The sequence below is a fragment of the Podarcis melisellensis genome, assembly GCF_964234715.1.
Source record: "Podarcis melisellensis genome assembly, chromosome: 9".
Classification (NCBI taxonomy): Eukaryota; Metazoa; Chordata; class Lepidosauria; order Squamata; family Lacertidae; genus Podarcis; species Podarcis melisellensis.
The window spans coordinates 61654332-61669405 of NC_138541.1; positions in this window are offsets into that span (position 1 = coordinate 61654332).

The window sequence follows — 15074 nt, forward strand, 5'->3', positions numbered from 1 at the left end:
GTTGTTATTGTTGTTTAGTCGTTTATTCATGTCTAACTCTTCGTGGCCCCATGGACCAGAGCATGCCAGGCACTCCTGTCTTCCACTGCCTCCCACAGTTTGGTCAAACTCATGCTGGTAGCTTTGAGAACCTGTGTTTTACTTCTATCTAAATATGCACAGGGTTGTAGTTTTAACTACGTTAACAGTTCAGGCTCTTTACCAAAAAGGGAACAATGGTTCCTAAAACTGTAGAACAAAAGTGCAGAAAAGACAGTAACCCGTGGTTGCTAAATTTTGGATGAAATATTCAGTTTAACTTCTTTGTTGAAGAAAAGTTGAATCCCAGACAAACCAAGAAAAGGACCATGGATCCAAATATGCATAGAGAGAAACACTTGCATTCCATTCCATTACCTTTAGCCGCAACAGAGGTCAGCAACCTAAGGCCCATGGCCCACAAGCGGCCCATAGGGGTCGTTTAACCAGCCCATGGACCCCTGCCACCCGCTCGGTCGGCTCCTGTGAGCCACGCTAAACTGGCACTGACCAGAGTGGGGACCACCTTCTGTGACGCTGGCCGGCTTCCTCATTGGCTGCAGGAAGCTCCTGCAGCCAACGGGAAGCTGCACACGCCTCCTCCGCGCCGGAATGAGCACCGGAAATAGTGTTTGCGCATGCACACTCTGGCCTACCGCGGGACCATGAACCAACCCAAGCCACAAAAACTTTGCCAACCTCTGAACCACAAGGTGCATGGATGTATTTAGGTAGCAACATTGAAGGTTTTATTCTGAAAGCAAAGCATTCCAGACCTTCCGAAAATCACATTGAAAGAAAGCTAGCATGATTGACTGGGGCATAGAATTTATTGCACTTAGTGTTGCATCTGGCATTCCATCATGTCCACAAGGATCTTGGGAGAACTCTCCTAAGGTTGTTGAAGTCACTCTGTAATGGTTAGATGTGTCAGTTTCATGTCAATTTCAGTTCACTGATACTGGAGTTTTCTAAAGGAGTGAGTTCTTCTGAATAAAACTGGCATGAAATTGGCGTGCATTGTGTCTTGGGTTAAAGTGACATTGACATAAAGTCAAGCTCTGTGATGCTTAAAATGGATGTCGGAACTGTCAGAATGAAACTAAGGAAGGAACATTTGATTTCAAACCAAATTGCACAAGATCTAGAATACCCCAAGCTAAATAAAGGATTCAGTAGGCAAGAGGCAGAGCTTAGTATATGAATCTACATTGTGAGCCACCTTGAGGGCAGAAAAACAGCACATGAATGGCCAAGTAAATAAATAGTTCAATCCTATGTTTAGTCCCTGACTGGCCCGCTGTGCGGCGGCAATTTTGGCAAATTATACTATGCCACTGATGTGCCTGAGGGTTGATCATAAAATCATTAAATTTGAGAGGTTGCTAGAGCATCAAGCCCAGCCTATGATCATCAGAAAAACTTGTATATCAGAAATGCAAATCTGTGTACAATGTGTCACTAGGAGGTCTGACATATCACTCTATAAAATCTCTTCATAAATAGCTCAAGATGGCTTGTGTGGTCATGATCTGACCTCTATAACCTTTATTTGAACTCTTTGTGCTGTGATGATTGCATGTTCACATGGCTCTCTGTATTTGTCCAAAGTCACCTAGGCATTGACCATGCCCAGGGATATGTGATTCCCTTTCCTTTATGACCCATGCCTTGGACAGTGTTAGGGAGCCTTTGTATAGCGAACATCATTGTCCTGACATTTATGGCGCCACTGTAGAGTGTGAATGTGTACCCTTTTATGCACCATTCACTAGTACAGTGGAACCTCGGTTTTTGAACGTAATCCGTTCCAGAAGGTCGACTTCCAAAATGTTTGAAAACCAAAGCAGGCATTTCCGGAAGCATTTATATCCGGAAAACTCCATACGGAAGCAGCGTGGCACATTCGGCTTCCGAAAAGCACCCGAAAACCTAAACAGTTACTTCTGGGTTTTCGGCGTCCAAAAACTAAGGTATCAACCCAGTGAAAGTCAATGGGGCTGCCTGACTGTGTGGCCGAAATCTCTTGAGTTTGTGCAGCATTGGGTCCCTGTGCTGTGATGCAAACTGAGACATCCCAACCTAAGCCCCTTGTGTCCAGTTTTGCTAGAAGACTGGTCTAGCTCTTTCTTCTTTCCACTGTTGGTCTAATTCTCGCAGAAATTTGTTGTCACCATCTGTCTGACTTAAGAGTGCACCTCCGTGGGGCGAAGTTAAACCGCTGTGTTAGTAGCACCAAAGTGACTACCCTGGGGTGCGAGTCTTCCCAGATTGATGAATCCCATCTGCCCCTCACTTCCCTCTAAAGCTCATGCAGAAACTGCCTTATTAACCATTGGACCCACTATTGGCCTCATCCACACAATCCACCGGAGCCTGACTTTGCAAGTAGGGAAAGTCCGTAACTCACTTAGGGTTTGAGACCCATTGGCCAACCACACCTGGCTTAGCCAGCCAGTTGAAGCTGTTCCCACGGTGTAGCTTTTGTCACATGCTGACATTTTCTAGGAGCCACAGGTGAGAGCTGAATGCAGACTGGGGACCAAAAGTGGAAAAACTATCCTTTAAGGTACCAAGATGACCTTTAAATGGCCCCTAAATGGCCTTGGTCCAGTATACCTGAAGGAGTGTCTCCACCCCCATCGTTCAGCCCAGACATTGAGGTCCAGCACCGAGAGCCTTCTGGCAGTTCCCTCATTGCGAGAAGCCAAGTTACAGGGAACCAGGCACAGGGTCTTCTCAGCAGTGGCACCCACCCTGTGGAACGCCCTCTTATCTGATGTCAAGGAAATAAACAACTACTGTATCTGACTTTTAGAAGACATCTGAAGGCAGCCCTGTTTAGGGAAGTTTTTAATGTTTGGTGTTTTATCAATTTTTATTGTTATTAATATTCTGCTGGGAGCCTCCCAGAGTGGCTGGGGAAACCAAGCCAGATGGGCGGGGTATAAATAATAACTTATTATTGTTATTACCCCAGAAGGACCACCAGGCACACACCCCCCCCCCACCAGAGGTACTACATCCTTCATTGAAATAGGAAACCTGAATTTGGGGCTGTATCATTTCAGGCTGCAGGTGGGAGATCAGATAAACAAACAAACAAACAAACAAACAAACAAACAAACAAATTTTTATTTATATCCCGCCCTCCCCAGCCAAAGCCGGGCTCAGGGCGGCTAACAACAATAAAATAATACAACATTATAAAATCATTTAATTATAAAATTAATTCAAATCAAATTGATGGCAACCACTGGGCTAGAGTTCTGTGAAGATTGCCAAAGGAGGGAGTCAGGCTGTGCCCTGGCCAAAGGCCTGGTGGAACAGCTCTGTCTTGCAGGCCCTGCGGAAAGATGTCAAGTCCCTCAGGGCCCTAGTCTCTTGTGACAGAGATGACTGAATGCTGTTCTACCATGAAACTTCTCTCCATATATATAAAAAAACACATCAAGATTTCTCTTTAGTGTTATTTTTCATGGCATGCTTTGCTTGCTCTGTGTAGGAGTCATTTTGGTTGGCAGGAGAGCATTTCACCACGAGAGACCTCAGCTGCAGTCTGAAGTGGTTCAAGTAAAACACGGGCTTATTTTCTCAGTGAGAACTAAGCCTTTGTCCCTCTATCTGCCTTCTAACCTTATGAATTGTAAGTGGCTTTAACCATGTGGAAAATGTAGGCAAATGACTGATGGTTGAGATAGAAAACAAAGATTTGGCTCTAGCCGGGTCTGTTTTGTTCCCATAAAGCAAGTGAGAAAGGTAATTTTGGTTGGGGCTATACTTATGTTGAGGCCCCTGAAGGTTAATATGTAGCACATTAAGCATGTTATAATTGAACTGTGGGGAAACAAATTAAAATTGTAATGAACTCTGTTCCCTTTGGAAGTAAAATTAGGTACATCATTACCAGCACTGGTAGAGTTCTTGATATTATGGTCTAATCAGCACTTAATAGCCCACTCTCTGTGGCTCTAATTTCACATAATTAATGTGCATGAAAAATGAACCATGTAAAGGCTTTCCAATTCTATACTGTGTATTGGATAAAATAAGGATGCTAATAAACATGACTTACCGGTACTTCTTTCCCTTCCAGGTTCCAGGCATAAAATGCCTGAAAAATCCCTTTTCCTAGACTGGCTTTCATGAACACACATAACGGGGTGTGATGAAAAAGATGAATCATATGACATCTATCTGGAATGAATGAAGAATTACAAACGAAATGCACCCAAATCTTAATTTTATCAATGTCAGCTTAATATTCATGTGGTCATCTTTTGCATATTGTTTTGTATTCACAATTTCCCCCAAAGTAGTATTTAATTAAACGGTGCCATAAATGCTTGTGACAGTCTGTAGAATTTCAGATACCAGCCAATTGGGAATCACAATTTGGGGTGAAGCAAGAAGCACTGACCCCACTTGGAATGAGTGTCTAGAGGGCTGTATTTGGAACTCAACTCACTCCCAGACACCAATTCTAACTAAGTTCTTCTTGCTCTCACTCAGAACTGGCTTTGTGATACAGTGGTACCTCAGGTTACATACTCTTCAGGTTAGATACGCTTCAGGTTACAGACTCCACTAACCCCGAAATAGTGCTTCAGGTTAAGAACTTTGCTTCAGGATGAGAACAGAAATCGGACTCTGGCGGCGTGGCAGCAGCAGGAGGCCCCATTAGCTAAAGTGGTGCTTCAAGTTAAGAACAGTTTCAGGTTAAGAACAGACCTCCGGAACGAATTAAGTACTTAACCCGAGGTACCACTGTATTACCATATTGCTTTTCATAAGGGCCACGTTTCATAAGGGCCACGTAATGGTTGAGCATTGTATCAAGCATTTCTTGGGTGTTTTAATTTAGAGCATGCACTTTCGTAATCAAGTATTTTTAAGTTCTCTTGTAAAAGATATTCTCTTTCTTGCCTTTTTCATGTTTGGCCATTCTTCTGCAGCTGCTTCCATTCCTCTCTTGTTTGTTATAATGGTTGCCTGGTCTTCAGCCTGGCCTGATCAACAGAGAAGTAATTTATGTCTGTAGGTGAGGATTCCCCTATAACAGGGCTTAGGAACCTATGACCCTTCAGTTGTTGGATCCCATTAGCCTCACTCAATATGGCCAGTGATCAAGGATGATGGAACATCTGGATGGTTGAGGGTTCCCCATCAATGCAGTATCACCTACAGCTGGAGAAGCAAACTTCATGGGCTCTGGAAGGGAACATGAAGACCATCTAGTCCAGGGTTTCCCAAACTTGAGTCTCCAGACTGCAACTCCCATCATCCCTAGCTAGTAAGACTATTGGTCAGCGATGATGGGAATTGTAGTCCCAAACCAGCTGGAGACCCAAGCTTGGCAAACCCTGATCTAATCTAACCCCCTGCAATGCAGGAATTTTTTGCCGAACACAGGTCTCAAACCCACAACCCAGGGATTAAGAGTCTCATTCTCTACTAACTGAGCTATGTGCTATCTGTTGACAGTTGCATTCCGACAATATTTGGAAGGCATCAGTTTGACAGAAACTGCTCTAGGTCTGATTCTGCAGCCCCACCTGGGTCCTCACATGGTTTGTTTATGGTTGTAAATTGTTTCACATAGGATTTTATTTGTTAATGTTGTTAATGACAGTGTAGGCATGGGTTGTTGTAAAAATGGTTTTATTTAATTCTTGAAAGCAGCTCATCCACAATGTCATCTTCCTGTCCCAAAGTCAGAAATGTCTAGGCTATATTATTTTTTTCTTTAATTTTGGTTAAAACGCCCCCCTCCAAAAGGGTTCTGATGCTCCATTATAGTACTTTATGTTTGATGTGCTAACAGGGATGACTCATTAATCATTCCACTTCATACTTAGAAACTAGCAACACAGATAATTTCATAGTCAGAGAGTTAGTATATCTGAGCTTTGGTCTCTCAATGCATTTAGTATTTTGGAGCTACATATTTTCTCTGACAAAAAATCGGAGAGAGAGAGAGAAACCGAAATCGCCTCTTTTGACTGTTGTTAATGCTGAGCAAGAGGACGGGAAAGGAAAACAAGAACTATTGACAAGTGGAGATAAGTGTCTCACCATATGGATTGTAACATTTTAATTATATCCTCCTTTTCCTTTTCCTTTTTTTTTCGGTGGCAACTTTTAGTGGTAATAATTTTTCAACTAATTAAAGACCAGCTGCTACTTAGCAAGCTCAACAACCCAATTAGGAGTCCAGAACCTGGTAAACAACCTTTATTGCCAGCTAGCGAGCTGAATCACCTCCTGTTGCTGGCGCAGAAGTTATATTTTTGTAACTATTTTGTAAAATTGCGTTGCTTTTTCTGGATCTGGCAAAAGGTTTCCTTTGGAGCCGCTTACAATGATCTGACATCAAATTGGCATTTTTGCACAATGCTGGAGATCTTTAGCAGCATTCTCTATTTTTAGGATTTTGTACAAGCTCTCAAATGGCTTTCGCATTGATCTGGTCTGTATGTCACAGAAGCCAATTGTTTTTGCGTGTCTCTTTCAGATGGGAGGTCTACAAAACAACCCCCTGCATTTCAAATTCTTTTTTAAAAAAATATTTTTTATTAAGTTTTCCATTTAACAATCCAATCATATCACATTAATTATTCCAAATTATACCAATACATATCATAAAGTCCAAATATTTTGCCAAATTATAAATTTTTGTTTTAGTGTTCACCAATCCCATCTTTCGATCTTCTTGTTATGCTTTTTCTTCTTAATAGCCTCTGAGTTATTTCCACGGGAGAGTTAAAGTAAACATTATTATGCTTCTGTGTGAACTTTGTAAGGCTCTCCCTTTTTTTAAAGCTGGTAAGTCTTTTGCTTGCAATAAATCTTCACACGCTGATCCAAAAGTCCTGCTCGGGTGGCAGGCGCCATCTTTCTCAGTTCCGATGAACTAAAATCATTAATCCTGCATTTCAAATTCAGAGCAATGTCTCAGTGGCTGCTAGCCGAGATGGAGGATGGGTGGCGGTTAACAGATTGAGGTTTAATCCCGACAAGATAGAAGTATTTGTTTCTGAGGTACAGTGGAGCCCTTGATCCCCCTTTAAAAATTATTTGCTGACCAGCACCATGTAAGGTCTGTAATAGGCACATATCCAGAATTGCCCTGATATGAAAGAAATTATAGCGGACACTCGAGTTGCGAACGTGATCCGTGTGGGAAGCATGTTTGCAACCCGCAGCGTCGGCAACCCACAGCGTTACTTCTGCGCATGCGCAGGTTGTGATTTGGTGCTTCTGTACATGCGCAAAGCACGATTTAGCGCTTCTGCACATGCGCAAGCACCAAAACCCGGAGGTAACCCATTCCGGTACTTTCGGGTTCGGCACGGTGCGCAACCTAAAATCACGTAACCTGAAGTGTCTGTAATAATAATAATAATAATAATAATAATAATAATAATAATAATTTATTATTTGTACCCCACCCATCTGGCTGGGTTTCCCCAGCCACTCTGGGTGGCTTCCAACAAAGATGAAAGATACACTAAAATGTCACATATTAAAAACTGCCTTCAGATGTCTTCTGAATGTCAGGTAGATGTTTATCGCTTTGACATCTGATGGGAGGGCGTTCCACAGGGCAGGTGCCACCACCGAGAAGGCCCTCTGCCTGGTTCCCTGTAACTTGGCCTCTCACAGTGAGGGAACCGCCAGAAGGCCCTCGGAGCTGGACCTCAGTGTCCAGGCAGAATGATGGGGGAGGAGACAGTCCTTCAGATATACTGGACCGAGGCCATTTAGGGCTTTAAAGGTCAGCACCAACACTTTGAATTGTGCTCGGAAACGTACTGGGAGCCAATGTAGGTCTTTCAAGACTGGTGTTATATGGTCTCGGCGGCCGCTCCCAGTCACCAGTCTGGCTGCTGCATTCTGCATTAGTTGTAGTTTCCGGGTCACCTTCAAAGGTACCCCCACGTAGAGCGCATTGCAGTAGTCCAAGCGGGAGATAACCAGAGCATGTACTACTCTGTAACTCTGCATGTTACCTCTGTAACCTGAGGTATGACTGTACACAGAGCATGAAACTTCAGTGAAAGGGAATGAAGCCACCCAAAATGCAATATTTTTTCTTTAAGTAGAAATTATGCATCTAGACACTTGGTTACCTAATTAAAATCATGCATGATGTGTTAAAGAGAAGTGGCAACGAGAAGACCCCACTAGAGTCATTTTTGGGAAGGAATTTCTGGTGGTGGAAAGAAGCTCAGACATGGTTGAGAAATAGCATATTATGCTCAGCAGTGATAAATGGCATGTGATTTCCACTGGCAAGTGTAGTTGGAATATGACAACAGTTATTGGGCCCAGAACTATAGACAGAGAAGCTTCCTGTAGTTTACTGTGTTTCATAAATATCTGAGGCCAAGAAATCCAGGGAGAATACAGTGTGGCTAAATCTAGTGATGTGTGTGCAAGGAGGAAGCAGTTCCTGAACTAGGAGTCTCTTGGTCTGTGCATTCCAAAATGAGCCACTTAATGCTCATAGCTGTAGCTCATCCCGGTCCCAGATAGCCCATTGAGTTCCTCCTGGTCTTGAATAACTATAAATGCCTCTAGGTCAGGCCTAGGTAATTATTATTACCTGGGTAGTAGTACAGTGGTACCTCTGGTTGCGAACGGATCCATGCCGGAGGCCCTTCCACAACCTGAAAAGAGCGCAACCTGAAGTGTCGTATCTGCGCAGGTGCATGTTGCGATTTGGCGCTTGTGCGCTTGTGCGAAGTGTGCTTTAGCGCTTCTGCGCATGCGCTAGCTGTGAAACCCGGAAGTAACCCTTTCCGGTACATCTGGGTTGCCGCAAGATGCAACCTGAAAAGACGTAACCTGAAGCGTCCATAACATGAGATATGACTGTAGTAGTAGTAGTAATTACTGTATTGGCCAGAATATAAGCCACACTCCCCCCGCCACAAATTCTGATTGTGAAAAGTTAAAGTGCGGCTTATATTTGTGACCTTATGGTATTGCTGCTGAATCAGCTGCCCACAAGGGCCATCGGGGGTGCAGGACAACGGCTCCCATCCCGACCGTGTCTCCCAAGCCTCCCTCAAGCTGCCGTAAGGAAGGGGGGGAGGCCGCTGGCAAAGTGGTGCTGCTCCCCATTAGGAAGCAGCCCAGGAGCACAGGCATGTAGCCCACCCACTGGCTTGGGGGAGGTAATGCTGGGAGTGCCAGGAGGCAGTAATGTCAGGAGGTGGGCCGCACCCGCAAATAAGTCCTGAATTTTAAATGTGCGTCTTATTTGTGGATGCGTCTTTTATTCGGGACAATACAGTATTACTTATACCCCACCAATATGAAAGGGTTGCCCCAGCCACTCTGGGTGGCTTCCAACATAATAAAAACCACAGCAAAACACAAAACATTAAAAACTTCCTGATACCGGGATGCCTTCAGATGTCTTTGGAAAGTTCATCTATTTGATACCTGATGGGAGAGCGTTCCACAGGGCAGGTGCCACTACTGAGAAGACCCCTGCTTGGTTCCCTTCAACTTCACTTCTCACAGTGAGGGAACCTCCAGAAGGTCCTTGGAGCTGGACCTCAGTGTCCAGGTTGAACGATAGGGGTGGAGAAGCTCCTTCAGGTATACAAGGCAAAGGCTGTAGCTAGACAAATATCCAGAGCCTTGCTTGTTTTCTCTTAGTTTGATCAAAATATGTCCACTTGTTGGCTTCTCTTCCATTCCCTTGTCTTCCTTCTCCCTTCCCAATTGCTCCAGTTTGCCAGCCTCTCTCCCAACCTGTATCTTGGTTCCACATCTGTTTTGGATGAACATCTCTGCCGCACTGATCTGGCAATGTGAGTGTGTGTTGAGGGGGCACAAAACAGTTCCCTGCTATGGCTGGGGTAGCAGGCACAGAAAGTAATCCACGCATTGTGGCACTGCATGTTGTTATGGCAACTTATGCAGCCTCTGTTCCATTGTGGTGCGTGGTGGTTTGACTCAATATTGCTTCTGGGAGTAGTTAGATACTACATGTTCATATGGACACACGGACACCCTTGGAACATATGGTGGAACCAAGGTCCATGGCAAAACCTGGTATTTCTAGGGCAGGGAATAAGCAACAAGACAATAAGCCAGAGTCCTCAGGTGTCAAATTTATTACAGAAATGGAATATGTACATGGGTAGCATTCAGATGGAACTTGCAGCCTGTTTGGTTAAAGCTACAAAAGAGGTAGAGGATGAGGAGGACCACATGAGTAGCAGTACTTTTTAATTGTTTTTATTTTTTAAAAAATAGATATATTCAATTTTTTAATTTACATTAATATTCGAATAAGCATCATAAACATATAGGATTCCCTGAATCCTTAGACTTCCCTCCACCCCTCCATGAGTTCCATTGTCAATCTCTTTCTACTGCATCATAGTTTCTTCATTTTTACTTAAAAATCCATTTTTACCTTGGTTCTTGTTACATTACAAGTGTTGTTATAATCCTGCCAAAGTTTCTAGTTGTTTACAACATTCTGTGGGATGCAGGTGGCGCTGTGGGTTAAACCACAGAGCCTAGGACTTGCCAATCAGAAGGTCAGCGGTTTGAATCCCTGCGACGGGGTGAGCTCCCGTTGCTCGGTCCCTGCCCCTGCCCACCTAGCAGTTCGAAAGCACGTCAAAGTGTAAGTAGGTACCGCTCTGGTGGGAAGGTAAACGGCGATTCCGTTCGCTGCTCTGGTTCACCAGAAGCGGCTTAGTCATGCTGGCCACATGACCCAGAAGCTGTACGCCAGCTCCCTTGCCCAATAAAACGAGATGAGCGCCGCAATATCAGAGTCGGCCACAACTGGACTTAATGGTCAGGGGTTCCTTTACCTTTATCTTTACAATGTTCTCTTAGGTAACTTATAATTTTTTTCCCATTCCTTGTTAACATTTCTACCTTCTTGGTTTCCAATCTTTTCAGTCGTTTTCGCCATTTCGGCATAGTCCATCATCTTTATCAGCCATTCATCTCTGGTCGGGACTTTGTCTTCTTTCCATCTCTGGACCAATAATAGCTGTGCTGCTGTCATCAGAGTTGGGGTACTTTAACATACGGTATATGCCAAGGTCCTTTGTTGGACGCAGTTGAGATCTTCATGGTTCAGATCTCACATGTTACCTGGTCTGATGCACTTAGCTGGGCTAACACAAGATTTAGTGTTCTGTTCAGGTCAGTATACTGTTCAAGTACTATTAGTTAAGAACACTGGTTATCTAAATGGAGCAGTCCTGGGTAGGGTTGCATTCCCCATGAAGAAGCAGGTGTGTCATTTGCCTTGATCCATGGCTTCCCGTGACCCCTTGGGTAATGCGAGTTCCTATCAGTGCCTTTTAACAGCTTCAGCTTGTGTCAGCTTTGAAACTAACCTGGAGAAGATAGACTTGGTTTCAGTCATCCATCCTGCCTTATTGTAATGCACTCTACATGGGGCTGCCTTTGAAGATAAGTCTGGAAACTTCAGCTGGTCCAAAAAGCAGCAGCCTGACTTCTGTCTGGTGCTTGTGGGTCAGAGCATGTAACTCCAGTGTTATGTCAACTGCCCAGTTCAAAGTGCTGGCTCTAGCCTTCAAAGCCCTTCAAAGATTGAGTGCTCCTATCTAAAACTGCATGGAAATTAAGAGCAACGTTGAAGGCCTTGCTGTCAGTGCTGTACTGGGAAGTTAAGCTGGTTAGCATAAGAGGGCCAGCCTTTTCTGTGGCAATGCTCCAACTCTAGAATGCCCCCTCCTTCTTTGTGGGTACATTCAGATGTGGGAATTATTGTGTAAGTTTTCCTATTATATGCCTCTCTCTCTCTATATATATGATGTATATGTATGCAGGTTTTGGTGTCCTCGGGTGTCTTCCCGTGTAAAAGTTGGGGTGTCTAGGCGACGTTTCGACGAGGTCTCACTCGTCATCTTCAGGCTGGTGCTTTCGGCTTCTTGTTACTGGAACAGAGCAGGATCTCAGTGTTTGAGTTCCTATAAATACTGTTGAGGGGGTGTGGTGTATAGCCTCCAATGTTCTGGGCAGAGAGGAAGTTCCCAGGCTAGTGTGCCTTTTCTTCTTTTGTTCCTTAATTACTTGAGGGATATCTTGAGTGATTTCTTGAGTGATATCCTGAGTACCACTTAGGTGGGTCATTAGGTGTGGATTAGTTGCTAAAGTCTTTGTGTCTTGACCTCTTGAACTTTGTGAAGGGTTTTTCTGAGAAGATGGCTGTACTGCACTTAGTTGTGCTCTGGCTTGGCTTCGTGTATAGGGGCGAGCTGTGGTTTTGTGGCCTGTGTCAGCCAGATCTGTGTAGGGATTGCAGGGGGGTGCAGCATCCGGAGGTGCCACCATGGTTTGGCTACTGGATGGTGTCTGTAATTTATCTGTGGAGAGGGTCTGGGTTTGGGTCTGGTGTGGTTGATTGGTGATGGCGTTCTGTGTGCCTCTGGATCTGGTGTCAGTTTTTGTGGGGAGGGCTAATTTCCAGATGTCTGGCAAGCGGGATGTGTCGTCACGCTTGTTCATGTTGTGAGGGTGTTTCTCTATCTCGATGGCTTCCATGATTATTCTCTTGTGGTGATGTTCCATGTTAAAGAGCAATTTGGAATCTGCAAAATTAATTTCGTGTCCTGTTTCTTTCATGTGTTGGAAAAGAGAGGAAGTTTTTTCTTCTTTTTTGACGGCATTCTTGTGTTCTGCGATACGTGCATTTATTCGTCTGTTTGTTTGTCCAATGTACGTGGCTGGGCAGACTTTGCAGGGTATTTCATAGACCCCTTGGTTTTCCAACTGGATTTTATCCTTGGGGTTTCTGAGGATATTGGCTATTTTTTGGTTGGTGCAAAAGGCTGTTTTGATATTGTGTTTATGGAGGATTTTGCTAATTTTATCTGTAGTGCCCTTGATATAAGGAAGGAGGGCCATGCCATTGTTTTCTTCTGTGTCTTGGTTTTTGGGGGGTGTTTCTTTTTGGATTAGCTTCGTAACCCTGTTTTGCTGGTATCCATTGGCAATTAACACATTTGAGAGATTCTGTAACTCAGTTGTCAAGTGGTCTTTGTCAGCCAGGCGTTTGGTTCTGGAGATGAGAGTCTTGGCTACGGAGTTTATTTGTGCAGGGTGGTGGTGTGATTGTGCATGTAAGTAGCGGTTGGTGTGTGTTTTTTTCCGGTAGATAGTGTGTCCTAGGGAGCCATCAGGTTTTTTGTAGATTAGGACGTCAAGGAAGGGAAGTTGGTTGTTGGCTTCTATTTCCATAGTGAATTGTATTTTGGGGTGTAGGCTGTTGAGATGTGTGAGGAAGCTATCCAGTTTTTCCTTCCCGTGTGGCCAAATTACAAAGGTGTCGTCAACATATCTGAGCCAAAGTTTGGGTTTGTGTTCTGACTTGTCTAAAGCATTGGTTTCAAAGTGTTCCATGTACAGGTTTGCGATGACCGGTGAGAGGGGTGATCCCATAGGTGCTCCTTCTATCTGTTTGTATCTTTGTCCATTGTGGATGAAGTACGATGTATATGTATATGTATACACACACAGTGGTGCTTCAGGTTACATACGCTTCAGGTTACAGACTCTGCTAACCCAGAAATAGTGCTTCAGGTTAAGAACTTTGCTTCAGGATGAGAACAGAAAATGTGCTCCGGTGGTGCGGCAGCAGCGGGAGGCCCCATTAGCTAAAGTGGTGCTTCAGGTTAAGAACAGTTTCAGGTTAAGAACGGACCTCCGGAACGAATTAAGTACTTAACCCGAGGTACCACTGTATATATATATATATATAGTTGTGCTACATTTTAAATAGTGGGAAAGAACTGAACGCTGGAACACTACCCCAAATTTTGCAATGTCAAATTACGACACAAAATGCCCGTAATCTGTAGGTTAAGGAGGTTGCTAACAGATTTCACTGGAAGTGCATAACAACAGAAATGTGCACTAACTTTCTGGTAGATTGTGCTACTTATCCAGAAAAGGCTTTCATGTCCTGTGAATGATCACGCAGAAGATGGAAATTATCAGGTAAGGAAATGTCAGAATAAAGTGCTCTCTGTGTGTGTTTTCCACCAAAAATTGAGGATGCTTTTAAGTCAATGGGTGTTTAATGTGTAACACGTAGTTTATTGTTTATCTCCACTATCGGAGGCAGTACACCTCTGAATAATGGTTTCTGGGAATCACAGACTGGGGAGAGTGCTGTTGTGCTCAGTGTTCCTCGCAGGTTTCCTAGAGGCATCTATTTGACCACTGTGAGAAAAGTATGCTGAATATATTTGGCCTGATCTAGGCAGACGGCCTTCTCGGTAGTGGTGCCCACCCTGTGGAATGCCCTCCCATCAGATGTCAAGGAAATAAACAACTATCTGACTTTTAGAAGACGTCTGAAGGCAGCCCTGTATAGAGAAATGTTTTATGATGTTTCTGTATATGTTGGAAGCATAGAATGGCTGAGGCAACCCGATTAGATGGGCAGGGTACAAATATTAAAATTATTATTATTCAGCAGGCTCTTCTTATGGTTTCAAGTTTTAACATGCAACATCTTTTAATCCAGCTACTATCAGATTCACGTTCGGCTTCCTTGTGTCGGTTGTAGTTTGTTGTCGCTTTAAAAAATGGTTGTACTTTTTATCGATTACCATATAAGGTTTTGTTTTTATGTTGCATGCCTCTCTAGTTACTTTTTAGTAGAAGAGCAGCATATGAATAAATAAGTGAATGAATCATCATCCTGTTGTTTTTATAGTTTTCTGTGAAGACCTTCTCATGAACTCTCTGACAGATAGCCAATGGCATTTAAAGTAATGACCATGTTGAGTTTTCATTTGTACAAAAGAAATTCTGCTTTCTCTTGGAATTACACATTTGTGGATGCCAAACACTGGCAACAGTGCATATAAAGTCGACATTTTTCCAATGTTCAAAACACTTGGCCATGTCCCATAGTTCTTTATAGAACATAAAACATAGACTTCTTTGGGGCTGTACTGCCAACATTTGATTTCACGACTCATTCCCCTGCCCAATTAAGCTATTTTCTTATATTGCCAACATAAGTCAGAAATTGG